This window comes from Festucalex cinctus, chromosome 3 (assembly GCF_051991245.1).
Source record: "Festucalex cinctus isolate MCC-2025b chromosome 3, RoL_Fcin_1.0, whole genome shotgun sequence".
In the NCBI taxonomy this organism is placed as follows: domain Eukaryota; kingdom Metazoa; phylum Chordata; class Actinopteri; order Syngnathiformes; family Syngnathidae; genus Festucalex; species Festucalex cinctus.
In genome coordinates, this window is record NC_135413.1 from 28,501,520 (window position 1) to 28,523,542 (window position 22,023).

A 22,023-nucleotide genomic window follows, 5' to 3' on the forward strand; every position below is an offset into this window, starting at 1 on the left:
GTGTTTTCTTCCAAATATAGGCGCTGACAACTATTTTGAAGCAATGAAAACTGCAACGTTTATACTAACACTGTACGCACGTACATGGCGACCATATAATTGTAATCTTATGAGGAAAAGGGATATTTTGGGACTTATAAGTTGTTGTTTTTTTTTAATATTGGGAAGGTGTAAGCTGAAGTGTAATTTAAAAAAAATAAACATTTCTCAAGAGGATATACATTTTTTGCAAATTCAATTTTTTTTAAAGAAAATGTTTGGAATCTGTAATAGAATATATATATATACATATATATATATATATATATATATATATATATATATATATATATATATATATATATATATATATATATATATATATATATATATATATATATATATATATATATATATGTATGTATGTATGTATGTATTTATTTATTTATTTATTTTTTAATATTGAAAATTATGTAATTTTAAAAGAATTATGTCATTTTTACCCCCCAAATGCCCCAATTTTACACGAGCTGATTTTGCACAAAAAGATGTAATCCAATTTGGATTTTTTTCATCATTTTATTGGAGAAAAGTGGAATAAGATGCAGTCTTGCAAGAATTAATTAGTGTTTTATGAAAAATAAAGATGAAAAAAAATTGTGCTTTTTTTGAGAAAGAAAAGTCACATTTATTTTCAGTTTTATGGGAATGATGTCATAATTTGCAAGAAAAATTGCAATGCTAAGAGACAAAGTAATTTTTGTAGAAATATATACAGTATATATTTTAAAAAGGTAAATTTTTTAAAGGTACTTTTTGAGTGGGAAAAGCATGTTTTGCTAGAAAAAAAATTTGGTCAATTTCTTAATAATTTTTTGAGTGTGCATTAAGTGCCATACTTTGGATTACAAGCGGCGGACTGTCATGTGACCGGTGCACTTTATGCCATTCATTGAACGGGACAAACAGCCAATGCAAAATGACTCGCCAACTTTGGCCCACTTGACTCCAGCACCCTGCAGATGTCACTCACTAGGCCACACCCCCTCAGGGCGCACATTCAAAACACGAATACTAACGTACATACAGCAATTGCCTTTTACAAAACCAGTTTGCTTCTTTACATGTGCTTTTATCGTGCCATGTTGCTTTATTAAAAACAGGCAAGAAAAACAATGTGGTCACTACGGCTATGACATCGTCGCTCCTTATTACAAGGTCAGTGTACCATCAACATGATTTTTGAAAAGCGTTATTTCAAGGTCAAATTACTGCACATTATTCACAAAATGGGACACAATCAGACCCGGGGACCGCAAAAGACAACAAAATACTGGGAGCTGCTGCGGCTTTCTATCCTGCTCAATGTCGTCTTTGTTTGTCTTGTGCAGATGAATTAAATTGTTTTCTGGCTTCTCCGCTTCGCTCTGTAACTAAATTAGAAGCATTTGAGAATATTTGCGTCCTTGGGAGGGGAAAAAAAACAGCAAGGAATGTATGTTAAGACTTCTTTGGGTTGCCAGACATTTGCATTGCTTGTTGTTGAGAGAATGTTTAAAAAAAAAAAATCTTTCCATGTGTAGAGGCTAATTGGCTGGAGGACACGGCACAGTTTGAGATCTTTGTTTCCATGCTTCTCAATTGTATTCAGAAAATGTGGTGATAAAATCCATTCGCTTAAGTCATGTAAAGTCATGAACGTTTTTTTTATTTTTATTTTATTTTTTTTTACAATCAGTACTATTCATTTTTTTAGATGAAAACACAATCAGTCTTATGAGGAAAACAGATCGGAAAAAATGTATGCTAGTTTTAATTTTTTTTATGTATACTGTATATTTATTGTATTTTGTGCATTTTAAGATTTTAGCTGTCAGAATGTGTGACCTCCGGTTTAAAAAAAATTAAAAAAAATCAGGGTTTCAAAGGAGGGTTTTGCTTCCATGCTGAGTCATGATTTTTTAAGTTGTTACAAAAGTGAGTTGGAAGAATTCAGCTGTTAGAATGTGTAACTGGGTTTTATAGGAGCTGGGTTTCAAAGGATTCTATGCAGGGTCACAATTTTTAACAGCTGTCAACTTGTTACAAAATTGAGTTGAGAAATTCAGCTGTTAGAATGTGTGACTGGGTTTTATAGGAGCTGGGTTTCAAATGAGGATTCAAAGGCTTCTATGCAGGGTCACGATTTTTAGCAGTTGTTAACTTTTTACAAAAGTTAGTTGAATAATTCAGCTGTTAGAATGTGTGACAGGTTTTTCTAGGAGCTGGCTTCTATGCAGGGTCACGATTTTTAACAGTTGTTGGAAAATTGAGTTGAAAAATTCAGCTGTCAGAATGTGTGGCCAAGTCAGGGTTTCAAAGGAGTGTTTGGCTTCCATGCACTGCCACGATTTTTAGCAGTTGTTACAAAAGTGAGTTGGAAGAATTCAGCTGTTAAAATGTGACTGGGTTTTATCGGAGCTGGGTTTCAAAGGCTTCTATGCAGGGTCAAGATTTTTAATGTTCAAAAATTGATTTGAAAAATTCAGCTGTCGGAATATGTGGCCTCAAGTTTTAAAAAAGTCAAGGTTTCAAAGAAGGATTTGGCTTCCATGCACTGTCATGAATGATTTTTAAGTTGCTACAAACGAATTGGAAGAATTCAGCTGTTGGAATGTGTGACTGGGTTTTATCCAAGCCGGGTTTCAAATAGAGTTTCAAAGGCTTTCAAGGCAGGGTCACGATTTTTAACAATTAAGTTGAAAAATTCAGCTGTTAGAATGTGCGACCTTGGGTTTAAAGGTGTTTTAAAGTGGGGGGGGGGGGGGGGGGCGGGGGGGGGAGTCTTTTATATTCCAAGAAAGTTGCCAAAACAATTAGAAAAATATTTTCAAAAATTAATAAAAAATGTACACGACCTCGAGGGTGAGGGAGGAAGCCGCGGGGGAGGCTGGGGGTTGTTTTTAGCGGAGTGAAAAAGCGATGGCTGCAGACACAGATCGCATGCACCCCCCTGCGATCAAAGGCCGCATACTTGTAGATGACTCCGGCGCATGTGAGGTGATGCCAGACGGCTTCAAAAGATGAAAAAAGGAAAAAAAACAAAAACAAAACATCAGCATGTGCCGCTGGGCGAATCACAGAGGAGAGGTCAAGATGACTGAGACGGCTGGAAATTATGATGGGAATGTCATTCATGTTTTTGTGAATGTCGACACGGTGTAGTAGTGAAATGAACGTGTTATAGTTTGAATCGTCGCTTGGTCATTGAGCGTATTACAGAAAAACTGTGAAACCGATTTCCACAAAGAAAAACTTATTTATATCTCCTAAAACACATCCTCCCGTGATTCTGTTTATGTATGACTACGGACCATCCACTCTTTCATTGATAAACATGATCAGGAATATCTGGAAATGCTAATGTGTGCCACCCTTTTTTTTTTCTTTTTTTTTTTTAAATAAATATCTACATACCAGTGTAGGTTCTCCCACCCAAAACAATCAGTATACACTTCCTCCTTTTCTATTTTGGTATCATTCAGGCAGGCGTGAAGCCATTATCAAGCCTATCAATCATTCCCTTGCTCATGGCTTGCCAAATAACATTGGAACAGGGTTGCAAAACCAGAAGTTTTTCTTTACTAACTGCAGTTGAGCACCAGTTTGAGAAGCTTCATACTGCTCCAACGTGCATCAATTCACGCAACATGAACTGTTTTTGACAACCACAAGCAGTGGAAAGTTTGCTACTCCCACCAGAAATGAAAACACCAAACTCCGACAGCAGGCGTTAGCGCAAAGCTAGCAAAAGTGCATTTGTGGCTTCAGAGAGTGAGAAATCTCTTTACCCATGATGACTTTAGGTTGTTGCTCACGTGGATATGTGTGACTAATCACTCAGTTCTTGGAAAGCTTGTGGTTCAGTGACAAATCTATCTCAAATCTCTTTGGTCGGATAAACCGACACGACTGTCGAATTTGGGGAAATTCACACCAAGCATGGGTAGGACCATTTTTCTTTTGCGACGTATCCGGCCACAGGCGCGTGTTGACACGCTTCAGATGACACTTCTCAAACTGGCATTGGGAAAACATTTTGCTAAGCTACAAGTTTTGAAACACGGCTCCAATGCTAAGCGGGCGAGCCGAGTGTATGATATGTTAACAAAAACGGAAAAGCCAAAGCTATAAATTGCTGATGGCCTCACGTTCTGAATGATATCTGAAAGGAAGAGGAAAAACTATTAACTATGACGGTGAAAAAATTGCGATGGGAACCTTTGTGGTCCCCCTGCAAGGCATCCGGGTCATGGCACCAATTGAAAAGTTCTATGGGAGCCGTTGACTAGTTATTTTATCTTTCATGCCTGCTATGCTAATAGTAACTACCGGAGGACTGTGTATTCTCAGTTGGAGTGGCTCTGTCTAGCCCATGTGACAATGTGTGTGAACTTCAACGAATATGTGTGCCAAGTAGAGCTGTGAAAATGAATCGATTAATCGGCAAGTAAGCAATTCTCAAATTAATAGGCAACTATTTTAATAATCGAGTAATCGTTGGAGAATTTTTTTTATTTAAAATTGTCCAAATCCTCTGATTTCAGCATAGCAACAGTAATTGTTCACTGATTTCTGTAGTCCTTCATGAAAGAAGGCTGATTAACTTCTGTGTTTAATCAATAGAAGACATTTGCAAACATTTGTTTTTACTTTGGAAAACAACGACTGAACCAGTAACATACAACTTTTTTGTAATCGCTCTATGAATATGAAGTACGAAATAAATACCACTGGATAACTGGAGAAAGTGAAATTTCTGCAGAAATTCCGTCGGAATGCTGAAAGCTGAATGCGAATAAAATATTTCCAAAGCGAGATTTGAACCAATGCACTTGTATGTCTCGTAACGCCAGGCAAGTATTTAACATGTGAGCCAACTTGGCTTGTTGAAAAATCATGGCTAATGGCCTATTTATATGTAAAAGTGTTACCCTCCATTCATTTAGATGGAGAAATTGAACTAATGATATCCAATGGAAAAATGCAACAAATAAAATAAAATTCACCCAATAGCGCCACCTAGGCATGCAGTACCTGCCATTCATTTAGATGGAAAAGTGGAACTCAGATAGTTGGTATACGTGTAATCACTTAGCATAATCGCCATGGATACATTTTCAGTGTACAGTTGGAGGTAGGATTCGAACCCGTGACCTCCTGGTTACTGGACAATGCATTTTACCAAGTGTGCCACTGAGCAGGATCACAGAGTTGGTAATGATGAGAAGTTGTATGTATGGAGGTGGGCGTGGAAAGCGGGGGGAGAAAAAGTTCATTGTCAAGCCATTGAAAATGAATGGGGACAAGTTGATATTTAACATAAAATTGTGTGAATACTGTAAGTACTGTGAAATCAGAAGATATATTTCCAAAATGTCGTAAATTTTTGAAGCAAGTTGAAATTTGAACGGTGTGAATCAGAAGTATTATGTGGGAGTTATTACACGGCAAAAAAGTGTGGAGGGGAACAATGCTATTCTAACACTTTAATGCAAAATTAAAATGAATCCGATTAGTCGATTAATCGATTGAATAAATCGATGGATTAATCGATTCTAAAAATTAGTGCCATGGATGTCATGAAGAAATAAAGTCAAGAGGAAAAGCAAGCGAAAGACCACAGCAAGATAACGGCGAAGATAACAAATTGCTCAACTACTGACATCCAGGAAGTACGGTGGCCCTTACGGGACAAAACGTGTTTGGAAAAGTGTCACGTCAACATGTGCATCTCGTAATGTCTTCCATTAACTAAAGGCTCGGCCCGAGAACATGTTATGATTACCGCCAAGTCAAAGTAGACTTAACATTCCGGGCACGGCGGCACCCCTCGCATTTCCGATTTCGAGGTCCGCCCCTGTGGCTTGAGAACGCTCATCCCGAAATCTTCAAGTTCGCATCTGTTTGTCCTTTGCGTAGGATTTGTCGGCTAAACGAACGAGACGAAATGCATTTAAAACGAGAAACGGAATGAGCCCATCCTCTCCCTTGGGTGTCACATGGTTGCATGATTCCAGTTATGGACGTTTGATTGATGGCAAAGATTGAGTCTGGCAGTGAAAGACAGAAAGATGAGTCACACACACACACACCAACATATGGATGTGTAAGTGTGGAAAAATTGCTTCCTAGGAGATCACATTCAGAGAACTAATGAATCACTGCCGCCTTTCGATCATTTCTTCTGGCACGACCTGGAGTCACACTGGATCACTTCAGAATTTCTTCGGGATTTTGAGCGTTGCGTTATACACGCACGCGGGACGATTGGTAAATAGACGCGTCAGTCCACATCTGCCTTAAATAATCAACTGACTTCATCCGAAACATTCGATAATGCGACTCGGCAATGCTGGTGAACAATGAAAAAGCACACAAGAGTTCATCAAGAAAACGTGTTTCAATTCAACAAATCCGTTTTTCGACAGAGGGTTGCGATGAACGCAGTTTGTTGACATTGGCTGCTCCGTCTTTAATTTAGATTGGATTAGTTTGGATTTGAAAAAAAATCCTGACAGTATAAGGAGCAATTTATGACATTCTCAAAGATATTATCCATTCGTGGATTTAAAAGACGGCTTCATTCATTTTAATACGTGGCTTGATTGGTAGGAATAAATTCGTCTAGCTTGGAAACATGCAGAAGAGTTGAAAATTACACCACTATATTGATATTTTTTTGGGCAACATTTTCAACACAGTATTGAGTCTGTGTGTACTCACTTGCTGGACATTCGTTAAAATAGACATTTGACAATGAATCATTTTCAGCATCAAAAGAGCACGTGTGAAAGTCAATTAATTAGTCAGTCCCTCAATGATCATCTTAACTACATCTGATAGTCCACCACGTCCGTTTTTGACACAACTAACTCGTTAAAGTTCAAGGCAGGGTCTTCTGTTTTCACTCGGTAAAATGCACTCTATAAATACAGGATGTATACCCATGAACTCCTTCTCAATCTACACCTCTGGGCTTCTGTTAATGTGCGGTGGTGATTTTGTCCTCGACCCCCCACCGACTGTATTTTGCCATTTTGTGTTTGTTTTGTCAACAATGGGACGTTTCTGTGGAAAGACAGTTGTTAACCCCTCCAGCCAATCACAGAGCGGGAGGTGGCGGGTGGGGGGGGGGGGGGGGGGGGGGTGTCACTCATTGTCGGCAGACGCTGCATGACGTCACTCCCGCCGCAACAAGCCTGGGCGACCATGTGACTTACATGGAGTGAGTGAGTGAGTGAGTGAGTGAGTGAGTGAAAAAAACAACAAAACAAAACTGTGCGTGCTGTCAAGTTGCGCCGGGAGTGATGTCATGCAGCAGACAAATTCACCCGGCCCCTTCTGCCTACAGTGAGTGACCCCCCCCCCCGCTCTGCGATTGGCTGGAGGGGTAAACAACTGTCTGTCCACAGAAACGTCCAACTGTTGACAAAACAAACACAAAATGGCCAAATACAGGCTTGGAGGAAAAAAAATCACCACCACACATTAACAGAAGCCCAGAGGTGTAGATTGTGAAGTTCATGGGTATACATTCTGTATTTATATAGTGCATTTTCCTGAGTGAAAACGGAAATTTTCCTGAGTGAAAACGGAAGACCCTGCCTTTAAAATTACGGCCGGCATTCCGTCTCCCTTGTAATCAATTTACCTCACCCAACATCTTTTCAACTGACATGTCACACATTGAAATGATGACGGTAAAAAAAAGACAGCTAAAATCATCACTCAAGCCGTTTATGCTAGTTTCCTTCTTCAAATGAAATGTAACGGTTTGTTCACCAAGATAATAAGTATTGAAAATGGATTGAAATGTTCCATTCAACGTTCTGTATCATATCCTTTAGCGATGGCAAATAACAACAATCTATTTTTGCCCTATCAAATAATCACATCAAACCAAACAAATGTAAAAATGCTAGCGCTGCGCGCACGCTGCTAACTGCTTCGTCAAGGTCACTTTGGGTCACGCGACTAAAGTATCATGGCTGAAGATGTTTGTTCAGTCAGCAGGACAAGAACCGCCAGCTTGCGGCGTTATGTAAGTTGAATGAGATTGGGCCGCTGATGCCAAAGCACGGCCAGCACGAAATTGCTGATTTGTGGTGCAAACAAACGGCCAAAACTTCCAAGAACTCAAGTCTTTCATCTTAATGAAATAGTGGCCTTGTTACCTCCTCCACACTTTTTTTTAAATTTTTTTTTAGTGATCTTAATTGATTTCCAAGAAGCTTTGAGGAACTTTGGATGGATCGTTGTCATTACGCTATTCTTGTAGCGTAAACATCCTCTTACGTGAATGTGCTGTTGTTTAAGGATGAAAAATATCATTTCAAAGTTATTCTCATCATTCAATGACGTCATTGGCATAACATTGCAGAGTGATTGAAAAATAATAAATAAATGAATAAATAGAGGACTTATTTTGCTTGCCACCCAACTTTTCAGGTTATGTAATTGACCCGAAATGTTGGATTTAATGATTAACCCACAAAACAACTCATATATAATTGGGTTGTTTTTTGGAATATTTATTTAATTTGACCCAACTTGTTTGTTTAAATATCTCAAAAAGTTGGGTCAAAAGAATAGCCCACAAAACAACCCATATAATTGGGTTGTTTTGTGGGTTATTCATTTCATCCAACATTTTGGGTAAATTCATTAATTAACTGAAAATATTTGGTTGGTCCAATTAGTTATTCAATTAACCATAAAGTTGGGTCAAATGAATAACCCACCAAAAAATAAATAAATAAATAAATAAATGGGTTGCTTTATGGGTTATTCATTTAATTTGACCCAACTTTTTGGGTTGAATAAAAGTTGGGTCTGTTCATTTTTTACCCAATTCAATTAACCCCAAAAGTTGGGTCAAATGAATAACCCACCAAAAAAAATAAAAAAATAATAAATAAATGGGTTCCTTTATGGGTTATTCATTTAATTTGACCCAACTTTTTGGGTTGAATAAAAGTTGGGTCAGTTCATTTTTGACCCAATTCAATTAACCCCAAAAGTTGGGTCAAATGAATAACCCACAAAACAACCAATAAAAGTGGTTTACTTTGTGGGTTATTCATTTAATTTGACCCTTTTTTTTTTTAATTAATTAACTGAAAACATTGGGTTGGTCCAACTAGTTATTCAATTAACCATATAGTTGGGTCAAATGAATACCCCACCAAAAAAAATAAATAAATAAAAAATAAAAATGGTTTGACTCAATTTTTTGGATTAATTAACTGAAAATGTTGTATTAGTCTAATTAATCGAGTTATTCAATTAACCATATTCATTTTTGACCCAATTCAATTGACCCAAAAAGTTGGGTCAAATAAAAAACCCACAAAATTGGGTTGCTTTGTGGGTCATTCATTTAATTTGATCCTTTTTTTTTTTTTAAATTCACTGAAAACATTGGGTTGGTCCAACTAGTTATTCAATTAACCATATAGTTGGGTCAAATGAATACCCCACCAAAAAAAATAAATAAATAAAAAATAAAAATGGTTTGACTCAATTTTTTGGATTAATTAACTGAAAATGTTGTATTAGTCTAATTAATCGAGTTATTCAATTAACCATATTCATTTTTGACCCAATTCAATTGACCCAAAAAGTTGGGTCAAATAAAAAACCACAAAATTGGGTTGCTTTGTGGGTCATTTATTTAATTTGATCCTTTTTTTTTTTTAAATTCACTGAAAACATTGGGTTGGTCCAATTAGTTATTCAACCCAAACCCAACCATCAAGTTAGGTCAAATGAATAATTCATCTAAAAAAAAAAGCAAGGGTTGCTCTCTGGTGTTATTAAATTAGTTTGATCTAACTTTTTGGATTAAATAACTGAAAACGTATTAGTCCAATTAATCGAGTTATTTAATAATTAACCATAAAGTTGGATCAAATGAATAACACAGAAAAAAAAAACCTGGGCTGCTTTGTGGGTTATTAATTTAATCTGATCCAACTTTTGGGTTAAATAACTCAAAAAGTTGTGTTGGTCCATTCTTGACCTAATTGGGATATATTTGACACAACTCTTTTTTTCGAGTGTATACAATACATTAAAAAAATATATCATAGCCTCCCTTTCCTCAGTGGCATTAATAGAACAGAGTGTAGTAAAGAACAAGGGTGCGTGCGTGGGGGGCAGCGCGGTGGCTAATCCTCAGACATGTACAGTATGTAAAAGGTTCTTGTGTGTGCATGTGGTGACAGAGTCCATTATGTTGAGTTAACCCTGGTTTTGCTTCACTTCAAGTGGGGGGTAATTAATGCCTCACTAAGTGCATGGGGCCTTTTTATTGAGCCATGGCTAAGTGGACCCCCACCACCTCCCTCCCATTTTTTTTTTTTTTTTACAGGAGTCTATATGTGCTTTTTAAGGGTGGGAGGTGGTGCAGATTGGCCCAACAACACAAGGCGATCGAGCGACAGTGATGAATGAAGCCTTTGCACGCACCGATCCCCTCGCATCGCATCATCGCGGGACAGGAAGGTCTTGTTTTTTGCTTTCTTTGTACACGGAGGTGATGAAGCGGAAAGGAGGCGCGCACACCGTGATGCGTTCAGGCGACCTCCCGTGTTCCTGCGCACCCTAACATGTTTGCTGCTGCGTTCACTCTGCACTTCATGACAGAGCTTCTTGTCATTGCACTTGTATGCCCCCCCCACACTCGTCCCTGTGTAAACACGACTTTGCTGCCAGATTGGAAATAAGCGTACGCATAACCAGCAGCAAGTACTTCCCCTGCAGTTTCATCAGTTCACAGCAAACAAACTCACAGGAAACAATAAAAAAAATAATAATTCAATTTTGTTGGTTCTGTCTTAACTCTTTGACCGCCAAAAACGTTTAATAACGATCAGTAAAATCACGACGTATGCCGCCATAAACGTTAAATGACGTCAACTACGTTTTTTTTTATTTTATTTTGTTTTTCTCAGTGCAACGTCTAAGTGCAGTGCTGCCTGGTCAATGGGTTGTGAAATCAAAAACACCCACTAACTATGGCCAGCAGATGGAAGCATTAAAGCCTTTGTCATACAATTTTTTTTTATTACATGTGGCAGTAAAAGAGTTCAAATGGAAGTCAACCCAATTTGTTTTTTTCTGACAATAATATGTTCCACTAGTCTAAATATGGCATTCTGGTTAATATTACACTTCGTGGAATATGAGTTATGAAGCAAAATCCAGCTGTTTTATCCATCTCAGGGGTGGCGGCCATTTTGTAACTTGCTGCCGACTTAACTCAACTCAACTTTAAGAACGCTTTAAGAACAGGCGTTCGAACACTGCAAGGTCAACGTTGACTATTGTTAGCTGACTGAGTTTCATCAGTTTGCTGAGTCAATTTAACGGACTCATCGGACCAGCAACGACTCGTTTCATTTTCTCGGCTCTGTTGACTCAAGTTGGCGGACTCACAGCAGAGAAGATAACCTTTATCAGTACGGCAATAGTGATACGCAAAAGATGGTCACGTCCCTGGGTGGACTCGAACCACCAACCTTTCGGTTAACAGCCGAACGCGCTAACCGATTGCGCCACAGAGACATGAAACCAGCTCGGTAATATGATGCTCAACTATGCACTTGCTGGTCTCGGTTGCGAACGCTCACAACTGAGGGCAAGTGCTCTAGAAAATGAATGGATGAATTTTTTCCAACTACTTTTGCAGTCAATTTAAGCGTAATCTTAAATGTTTCCATGAGCTAAACCCCGCAATTCCGTTTTGGGGGTGGAGGGACCCTTCTGGCACTCAAGGTGCAGGCTGATGAATGCACACTCATGCCCGCAGTAATCGACCTCAAGTGCTGCTTTCATCTGCCCCAGGAGGAGACGAGGAATGCAAATTGTTGCTGGTGTGGCGTGTATTTGCCAGCCCGGCTTGGAGCGTGAAGCGTGAGGCAGGAGAATTACAGTGGGGCCAAATCACTGTCATTAGAAAAGTTCAGGTCGTCGACATCATCATCAACATCATCATCGTCATCATAAAAAAGGTGGCTCATCTTGTATTTTCTCTACCATTTGAGTTTGAGATGATTTTTTATTTTTTGTTCTACAAAAATGAAATTGTAGCAGGCAATATAGCCTGCTAGAATTAAAACAGAATAAAGTCTGGATTTTACCTAAGTAAAGGGTAAAATAAAGTTGCAATTAAGGAATATTTAATTTTTTTTTTTTGTCTGTGTAAATCTTATTATTCAGAATTTATTTTGAAGAAGACAGGGATGTTGTCAAAATATTATGCATGCAAGGCCTTGTAAAAAAAAAAAAAAAAAAGATTTTTTTTCTCGAGAATTCAAGATTAAATTCAAAAGTTTACAAGAATAAAGTCTCAGTATTTCCAGAAAAAAATCTTAAAGAGGAAGTCAACCTTCAACATTTTTTCAAAATAATATGTTATATGTAACCTCACTAGTCTAAACATGACATTCTGATTAATATTACATTTGTGAAATGCGAGTTCTGAAGCAAAATCCAGCCGTTTTTATCCATCGCAGGGGGCGGCCATTTTGCCACTTGCTGTCGACTGAAGATGACATCACAGTTGCTCAGGTCTCAAGTAACGACCAATCACAGCTCACCTGTTTTCTGAAGCTGAGCTCTGATTGGTTGATGGCTGATTCCACTAACGCAATAATAAACAAAATACCGTACTTAGACGAGTGGGGCTGGATAGAACACATTATTGTCAAAAATAAATTTTTAGGTTGACTTCCTCTTTAATATTATAGGACATAATGTACTGTAAAACTGTATGAAATAAGTATACTAGAAGTCTTAAAATGACATAAAAAAAAGATGGATTTTTACAAGAGTGAAGTTTAAAAAGAACAAAAATCAAGACAAATTGTGGTTAAATACTACAATGGAAAAAGTCCAGAGAAAATTTGCAATATTCACACAAAATACGCCAAGCACCATAAAACAAATGGAGCAATGCCGAGTCTCATGTTGCGTCACATCACAAGTAGTTCACTCATTTTTTCATTTCACTTCAACCATTGCCTCTGCACTGACCCATCTTTTGCCTTTTTTTTTTTTTTTTTTTTTGCAGGTCAGACAACTCGTGAGCGGAGGAATGGGAACGCAAGTCTGATAATAACTGGCCTAGTTGGGAATTGGGTGCCACTCTCAAGGTCAGCTAGCCTTCATGTTTATTTTTTGCTCGTGTGTTTGCACCTTTTTCCACGTCACACTTAAACAGTGACCTGGTTAGCAAGCGAGCTGTTGACAAGTTTAAATATAAAGTGCAGCAGACAGTGAAAGGCAGTGCTCAGAAAAAAAAAAAAAGAAAAGAAAAGTCCCGATTCAATTATGCTAAGTGGCCCAGGCTCAAAAGGAGAGCGGGCCTGTTTCAAATTGGGCCTGTTTCAACTCACAAAACACGCATTTTATCCCGCCAAATGTAACATGAGCTCACAGCGCAGCCTCGACGAGATTAAGACTTTTTTTTTTTTTTTTTTTTTTAACAGACAAAAGGCAGCCGTCAACATTTACTGTTGTTTACATCTATCTCGACATGCCAAAAGATGGCAAATGAGCGGTCGCCCTGCGCTTGTGTCGCTGTCCCGGCTTTTTTTAAGCCCCTTTTCAAAATCAATTACTTTACGAGTATGAATTTGGATGCAGCTTTTTCTTTTTTTTTCCCTCCTTTTACCAACAATGACTTTTTCTCCTTCTTTGTTTTGTAGCCTTTATTTTTTTTTTGTTGAATCATGCCAAGTTTTATGACTCTGCGTGTGGTGACCTAACCGTGCCCTCTCTGAAGATCAAAAACAAACCAAAAATAACACTTTTATATCTTTATTTTTTTTGTATTTACTTAATCTCACTCCAGATGCGCCCACGACAAAGGGTGTCCTTACTGCGCAGCTGATGAGCAATTTCTGCGAGCCAGCTGAAGTGAAGGTCGTTTAAGGGCTTCTTGTTGGAGACGATGTTGATTGATGACATGGCACGCCACTGTACTGTTTGTTGCGTGCTTTCTTTTTTGTGCGTGTTTGTTTTCCGCTCAATCTCTGCAATCACTTATGAGTTGCAGTCTGTCTATTCAAATTATTTGGAATATTCATTTGAAATAGTTTGGTTGTTGTCAAAGCTTGATTAACTCCACAGGCGATATTTCAAGTACCGTTATTTATGATATAAACAAATAAAAGTAAAAATAATCACTCATGTCGGAAGCAGACTGACAAAACAAAAACAACAACATTTTTTTGGTTAAAAAAAAAAAGTTTCCGAAAACTATTAAAAATACAACATCACTTTATCAACTCATCTTTATTTTTTATAGTGCTTTCACATCAGCTGCAGCTGTAACAATGCGCTTTATACTGGACATAAAACATTAACGATAATACGATCATAAACAGGAAAAACAAAATCTGTTTTCCATTCCTACATACACTTTGTTTTTTGAAGTGGTCATAGATGAAAGAGGAGCTATTCAGTCTTTTTCATAAAAGGAAATGAATTGTAAAAGATCATTTTTCCATAAAAAAGGAACATCTGTAAAATAAAATAAAAAAGAAATATGTTTTTTTATGTAAAACAAGTTTTACATTTATGTAGAAATTTTTTTAATAAATTAAACATGATAATAATAATACTGCGACTGGCTGGCAACCACTCCAGGGTGTACCCCACCTACTGCCCAAAGCCAGCTGAGATAGGCTCCAGCACCCCCCGCGACCCTTATAATAATAATAATAATAATAATAATAATAATAATAATAATAATAATAATAATAATAATAATAATAATAATAATAATAGTTATTATTATTATTATTATTATTATTTTTATTATTTATTATTATTATTATTATCATTAATGTATGTCCCCCTTAAACACTGTTTGTTATTGCTTTAACTGACATATAGTAGGCTGGTTAAAAGGAATTGTGTTTTTATTTGAAAGAGCACGGGTTATCCAATAAAGCTAATAGGTCACTAAATTGTCGTTCTTATCCAACAAAAAGCAAAAATAATTTTTCACAGTTTCGGATTTCATCGAAAAAAAGCGACATCATTTGGCGCTACGTACCTTTCATTGGATTTCACTTGCATTCGAAATACGCTCACTGGTCGTAATCTACTCCTACAGTATAATATAGTACTGTGCCCTAATCAGATATTTACAATTTTGCATGATCGATCATAACACAAAGTATTAGGTACGTATTTTGCATTTTTAAATTCTGCAGCGGCAACTTTTAGAGTAACGTTTTGCGTATCGAGATCCCATTTGATTACGCATAAATGGGATGATTTAAGCGGGCTCAACTTAAAAGGCCGACAAATTGCTACATTTGAACGATATTGAAAAGTGAGTGACCGCAGGTACAATAAATTATATCTACATAATGTGATCAAGACGGCCGGTGTTTGTGTGACCCACATTGACGACCGTTATGCACTTTGACAGGTCCAAATGAGCGCACCACTCCTCTAATGCGGAACAGGGACGGAGAGGTCGGGGGGGTGGGGGTTTGGGGTGGGGGGGGGGGGGGGGGGTTTCTCGGATACTTCAAATGTTTCAAATTCAGCAAAACAGTGACCCACGCACACATACACAAACCCTTTACCACCAGCACGCAGCAGCCTCGAAAGAACTGTGAAAATAAATCCAAAAAGAAACGGAGAAAATAGCTGTAAGAGTAAAAGTAAAATATTTAGTGCTGTTACCTATTTTATTTTGGCAGCTTTCAAGTAGGCTATATCTAACGGTTTTTCTCTCAACAAATGTTCTGATGCACCGAATGAAGATGTGGCCATGTTAGCTTCTCCCGCTAGATGCTAGCTAGCTGCCATACGCCTTTTGCTTGCGATTAAAAGGTATGTAGACAGTGAATCTTTCGACATTTTACATTACATTTGTTTCATTTTATACTTGTGTGGCAATTTACGTTAAGTGGTGTACTCATATCGAGCATTTTGCGCGAAAAGTCATCTCACAGGGCTCTTCCGTGCTTTGTTTGAAAAACAGTCAGCGTCGACAATTGTAAACGCTAAACTTGGTAAACATTTTCGACGTGCTCGGATTGTGACGTAGCTAATGGAAAAGCTCACTGAAGTTCACGCTATTGTTATGTTATATGTTGAGTGTTTGTGTAACGTGTCTCCCAAGTCATTTACCGCGGTTAAAAATAACAAGGCGAAGAGCTTGCAAGCACAGTGTAGTTACCTGATATGCTAACAGTTAGCCTAGCTTCCAACGTTTCTTCTACTGTTTCTATTACTACTACTACTACTATGTGTTTTGTGTGTTGTGATGGGAATGTCAAGTACACCACACAAGAGCAGTAAGCGCACACTTTTAAAATCATTTAAAGAGGAAGTCAAACATTCCTTGATAATAATATGTTATATGTGACCTCACTAGTCTAAACATAACAGTACGGTTAATATTGCATTTGTGGAATACGAGTTATGAAGCAAAAATCCAGCCATTTTTTTCCATCTATGGGGGCGGCCATTTTGCCACTTGCTGTCGACTGAAGATGACATCAATGTTGCTCAAGGTAAGGCAACGACCAATCACAGCGCACCTGTTTTTTTTTTTTTTTTTTTTTTTTAAGCTGAGCTGTGAATAGTTGTTACCTGAGACCTGAGTAACATTGACGTCATCTTCAGTCGACAGCAAGTGGCAAAATGGCCGCCCCCTGAGATGGATAAAAACGGTTGGATTTTGCTGCTTAACTCATATTCCACTAACGCAATATTTAAAATAGTGGGGCTGCATAGAACATATTACAGTATTGTCAAGAATTTTGTTTTTTTTTGGGGGGGGGGGTTGGGGCGGGGGTTACTTCTTCTTTAAGATGTTCAAAATCTGTATGTTATGTAAAATGGGATGTAATGTTCATTACCCATCCTTTTTGCCATTAAAAATGACACTTGAGACATTTTCTGTATACTTAAACTGATTTTATGATGGAAAAAAAATAAAAAATCAAGATTCGAAAGCGAGCGTTGAACATCCTCCTGCATGAGCGATTGCTTCCTGTGTTTGTGTGCGTTTTTGACAAGGACCAATAGAAAAGTACAACGTACGTGTGTGTAAACTGATAGAACCCCATGTCTGTTTTCATCATTTCCCCCTCTCATCCCCCTTCCCCCTTCCCCATAACTGTCAGTCTGCCCACTAGGCCAGCTTTTCTGGATAGCCGCCACGAGGAGGCCGCTCACTCTGGATCCATTGACAAAAAAAAAAAAATGAACTCTGCATCCCCCTTCCAGCCTGAAGACGGCAGCTTGTAAGCAGGCGCTCGCAGGAGGTCAGTGGAGGCGTTAATCGCTTCATGCAAGCCAGCTCGGCAGATCTCAGTAAGGTTTATTGTCTTACAAAGAGTGGCGTAATCAGTCGGAACGAAGATTGCAAACATAAGATAGGCGGAGAATGCAAGCCGGTTGCCAAGTTTGGACTTTTGGAGGACGTTCAAATTATTTCTTCTGTCGAAACACGTTTGTTTTTAATATACCCGCACAGTCAAAATTCTTGGCACCCGTCCGTTTTAAAAGAAATACTGGCGGCATGTCAGATAAGTGGGTTAGCACATCTGCCTCGCGATTCTGACGTTTGGGGTTCGAATCTGGGCTTTGACTTTCCATGCGGAGTTTGCACGTCCTTCAAATCCCAACTCATCAAATCCCACCATTAATCAAAGGTGTGTCTCCGTTAAAGGAGTTAATTTGTGGAATAACTTGAGAACTGACCTGAAAAGATGTAATTCACTTGTTGAATTTAAAAAAAAATGTTTAAAAGCAAAGTTCAATATTATTATTTAAATCAGACATGAGTTAAGAAAATTGTAGAGCGTAACGTATTTGCATACGCTATATGAGTAGGATTATATATTTTCTTTTATTAAAATGTAATCTATTGTAAATAAGTGATAGGATATGAAGAATAAGGGGTAGGACTGGATAAGTTTTCAACTTCTTCCTACTCCCTTGAACATAGAAATTGATGTTTATTGGATGTTTCTTTTATTTTACTTTTAACTTTCTTTATGTGTTTATATATATATATATATATATATATATATATATATATATATATATATATATATATATATATATATATATATATATATATATATATATATATATATATATATATATATATATATATATATATATATAATTGGTTGGCAACCAGTCCAGGGTGTCCCCCGCCTACTGCCCAGAGCCAGCTGAGATAGGCGCCAGCAGCCCCCGCGACCCTTGTGAGGAATAAGCGGTCAAGAAAATGGATGGATGGATATATATATATATATATATATATATATATATATATATATATATATATATATATATATATATATATATATATATATATATATATATATATATATATATATATATGTTCAATAAACTTCAACTTCAACTATTCGAACTGTCAGGCTGACATGATGACCTCACTGTGAAGCTTCTATATTCTATTTCTTTTTTTTTTTTTTTTTTTTTTTCACAAATCAAACAATGATTATGGCCTTCAAGTGTTCACGGTCATGTGTCACTCATATCTGAGGAAACCATGAAAGGTTTCCGTGCGTCCATCACGTTCCTGACTTGTCATAGGTTGACGGAAAAGAATCTACCTTCATAAATCCAGTACAGAAGATTTATGCGCTTTGACCCCGACTTCTGGCTGTCTAACCGAATTTCAAGTCGCCACTCTCAACTTCCTTTTGCCGCATCTATCTCTATTTTTCTCCTCCTTGACTTGTCTCCTCTCATATCTCTTTCGCTCGCGCTCCCCAAAAGCATTTCTGCCAGACTTCCTGGCCAGCTGTTCTTGCAGACAGGGCGTCTCCTCTCGGGTGCAGCGTAGGTCGAGCAGCTTGCCTGCGGCGAAAGGGATGCTTCTCCACACCTCGGCCTCCTGCCTTCGCAAGCAGCCCTCACCCCGGAGTGACCCGGCCGCCGCGGAGCGCCGCCTTGGACGTGGAACCACCCACGCGCAGGCAGCGCCGGATGGATGCTAGCACAGGCCGGCGAGATACTTTACACCTCCGAGTTAAGGTGCTCCGCCCAAACAGAAAAATCATATAGACGCCACAAACCCAAATGAGTGGGTTGGATTTTTAGCGCATAGTCAAAAACACATGGACAGCAACTTCAGAAGTCTGTTGTCTCTTGTAACTCATTTGAAACCCTAAATTGAAACTATAACCCAGGCTTGAAACCCTAATTTGGAAATGTGACCCAGATTTGAAAACCAAACCCATTTGCAAAGCTAACCCTAGTTTGAAGCCCCAATTTGCAACTATAACACCGGTTTGAAACCCCTATTTAAATTCCTCACCTTAGCTTGATACCACAATATGAAACCCCAAACCTCTCCTGAAACTCTAATTTGAAACCCAAATCTCTGGATTGAATCCCTAAACCTTGTTTGCAACCCTTGCCCTGGCTGGAAAAACGAATTTGGAATTCTAACCTTTAATTGAAATCCTAAGCCTGACTTGAAGCCCAAATTCAAAATCCTGAACATGGCTTGAAATATTATTTGATACCCTAACCTCAGAGTTCAAACATTAACCTTTTGTTTGCAATGCTAGCCCTGGATGGAAACCCTAATTTAAAACCCCAACCCTGACATGAAACCCTAATTTGAAACCCTAAGACTGACTTGAAACCATAATTTCAAACCCTAAAACTGGTTTGAACCCATAATTTCATACCCTAACCTCAGATTTGAAACCCCAACCCTGGCTTGAAACCACAATTTGAAACCCTGTCTATAAACCATTATTTCAAGATCAAACCTCATCTTGAAACCCTAATTTGAAACTCAAAGCCTGAGTTGAAACCATAAATCTGGCTTGAAACCATGATTTAAAACCCTAAACCTTGGCTTGAAACACCAAACCATGAAGCCCTAATTTGAAACCCTCACTTCCACTTGAAAGTCTAACAATAATTTGCAATTCCAGCCCCATCTTGAAACCCTAACCTTCAATATATAACCTGGTTTAAACCAGAATTTTAAACCCTATACCTATCATAAAACCCTAAATTTAGCTTGAAATCCTAATGTGAAAGCTTAACTCTATATTGAAATCTTAACGCTTTTTTGAAAACCCAATATTGGCTTCAAACCCGAACTCAGACTGGGAAAACTATTTCAAAACCCTACTGTGTGCCTTGGTATAATGTGTTATCGATCAGATTCTTGCTCTGCCATCGATAACATGAATCAAATCACATTCTCCAAAATCAGAAGAGGTCCCTTTTTTATAGAGAGAGAAAAAAAAATAAAATCCGGTGAGAAAATTGTGCTGACCTCGACTACTGCTTCCATTTTGGCGTTGAACATCATTCAATGGGGCTGTTGGTCTGACATAGAGAACACTTTAATTTTAACATAAGACATAATACTTTACAAGGCTGGTGTGAACAAGACACATTTATTTCCCAAGACTTGGACAAAAATCTACATCAATCTCGTCTGCAGTTGTACTTACTCAGTTGGCTAAGTTAAACTCACACGGGTGAGGGCCATTTTTCAAATATGATACCCTCTAATAATTCACTATTTCCTTGGTTGCCATTGCTGGGAAATAATGACCTTCCCTGTTTACTTAGCTGCGTTCCAGTTCCCCCCCCCCCCCCCCCTCCAAAATTCCGGGATAATTGTCGAGGCAGGTCAAACACGACATTCCTGTCGGCTTCAACAAAGGAAGCATAAACAAAATGGCAAAGAGTTATGAGCAGCGTAGGGAGCAACACATTAGAAGTAACATTTTGGCCCGCACCATCAGCTTTCAAACCGTAATTAAAAAATCGAAAACTGGCTTGGGAAAAAAAAGGTGGCACAATGAGACGAAGGTTAGCGAATCCGCCTCTTGAGACCAAGGTTGGCGGTTTGAATCCGGGCTCCCGTGTTAAGCTTTGGTTGCGTGGGTTTTACGCGGGTACTGTGGCTTCCTCCCATTGTACAACAACGTACATATTTGGCTCATTGACGATTCTAAATTGTCTATAGGTCGGAATGGATGTTGTTTGTTTGTGTAAACGTGCCATGCGATTGACTGACGACCAGTTCGGGGTATACCTTCAAGTGCAGCATCTTAAAAGCACAAGTTTGTCCAGTTGTGATTGACCGGTAGACACAAGATTGAAACCCTACTTTCTAATGCTAACATTAGCTCCAAACCCTTTGGAAACCCTACCCTGTGCCTTCTCTGCTTCCCACCATAGTGAATGAATGGCGACGGTAGTGTTTGCACTCCACTTCCTATGCGGCCTCTGCGGACATGTGAGGAACAGCCGCTCGATGCCGTCACCGCGATCTAATGAGGTGGTTTTACTCTGTAATTCTGCGTCCGCGGCTCCCCTTGGCCAGCCTGCGTCACGAGTGCGTTCGTCCGTATTCGCCATGTCGCCCGCAATGCCGCCAAACATGTCGAGCGGCCGCCGCTTCGAGGTACGGCGTTCCAAGCGAGCATCAATCAACGGGGAGAGTGCGGTTTGAAAATGGGGGGGACTGAGGGAAGCGCTTTCGCACAGATGAGTCAGTCGTTCCGTAACGATAACGTCAAAACATTTGACCGCGTATGCAACAAGAGACTTAGATGGAGCTTCTCGTTTTGTTTTGTCCATACGTTGACGTTCTTGGCAACCCACAGATAAAACCACTCTAATGGCCCAACGTTGTGCCCGTGCCATGCTCGCTAATCATAGGCTCGCTTTCCAGAGAGCTTCGCCAGCACCGGGTCGAACGGCTCTCGGGTGCAGCGAGTGCAGGAACGCAGTTGGTTGGCAGCTTTCCGTGGTGTAGAATAGATGCATCGTGTGTAAAGAGAGGCGCCAATGTATCTCCTCATAGCCTGGAATCAATTCCAAGTCTGACCCCGAAGCAGGAACAGAGCCTTGATGGATTAAATAAACAGTCTTTATTTAAAAAAAAATAAAAAGAAGTCGCAAAACAGTTGGTTTGAAAAAAAAAAAAAAGACAAAGTAACAGTCAAA

At 38.7% G+C, this 22,023-nt stretch overlaps 1 long non-coding RNA gene and 1 other non-coding gene across 2 annotated transcripts; one reads left to right on the forward strand and one right to left on the reverse strand.

Annotated features, from left to right (window-relative positions):
- Positions 1–1,064: 1,064 nt before the first annotated feature.
- LOC144016763 (uncharacterized) lies at positions 1,065–17,933 on the forward strand. Its single transcript, XR_013282997.1, has 4 exons — positions 1,065–1,197; positions 10,394–12,035; positions 13,097–13,178; positions 17,181–17,933. It is a non-coding gene; the product is annotated as an uncharacterized LOC144016763 (long non-coding RNA).
- On the reverse strand, positions 11,516–11,589 carry trnan-guu (transfer RNA asparagine (anticodon GUU)). The gene has a single exon. It is a non-coding gene; the product is annotated as a tRNA-Asn (tRNA).
- Positions 17,934–22,023: the final 4,090 nt, after the last annotated feature.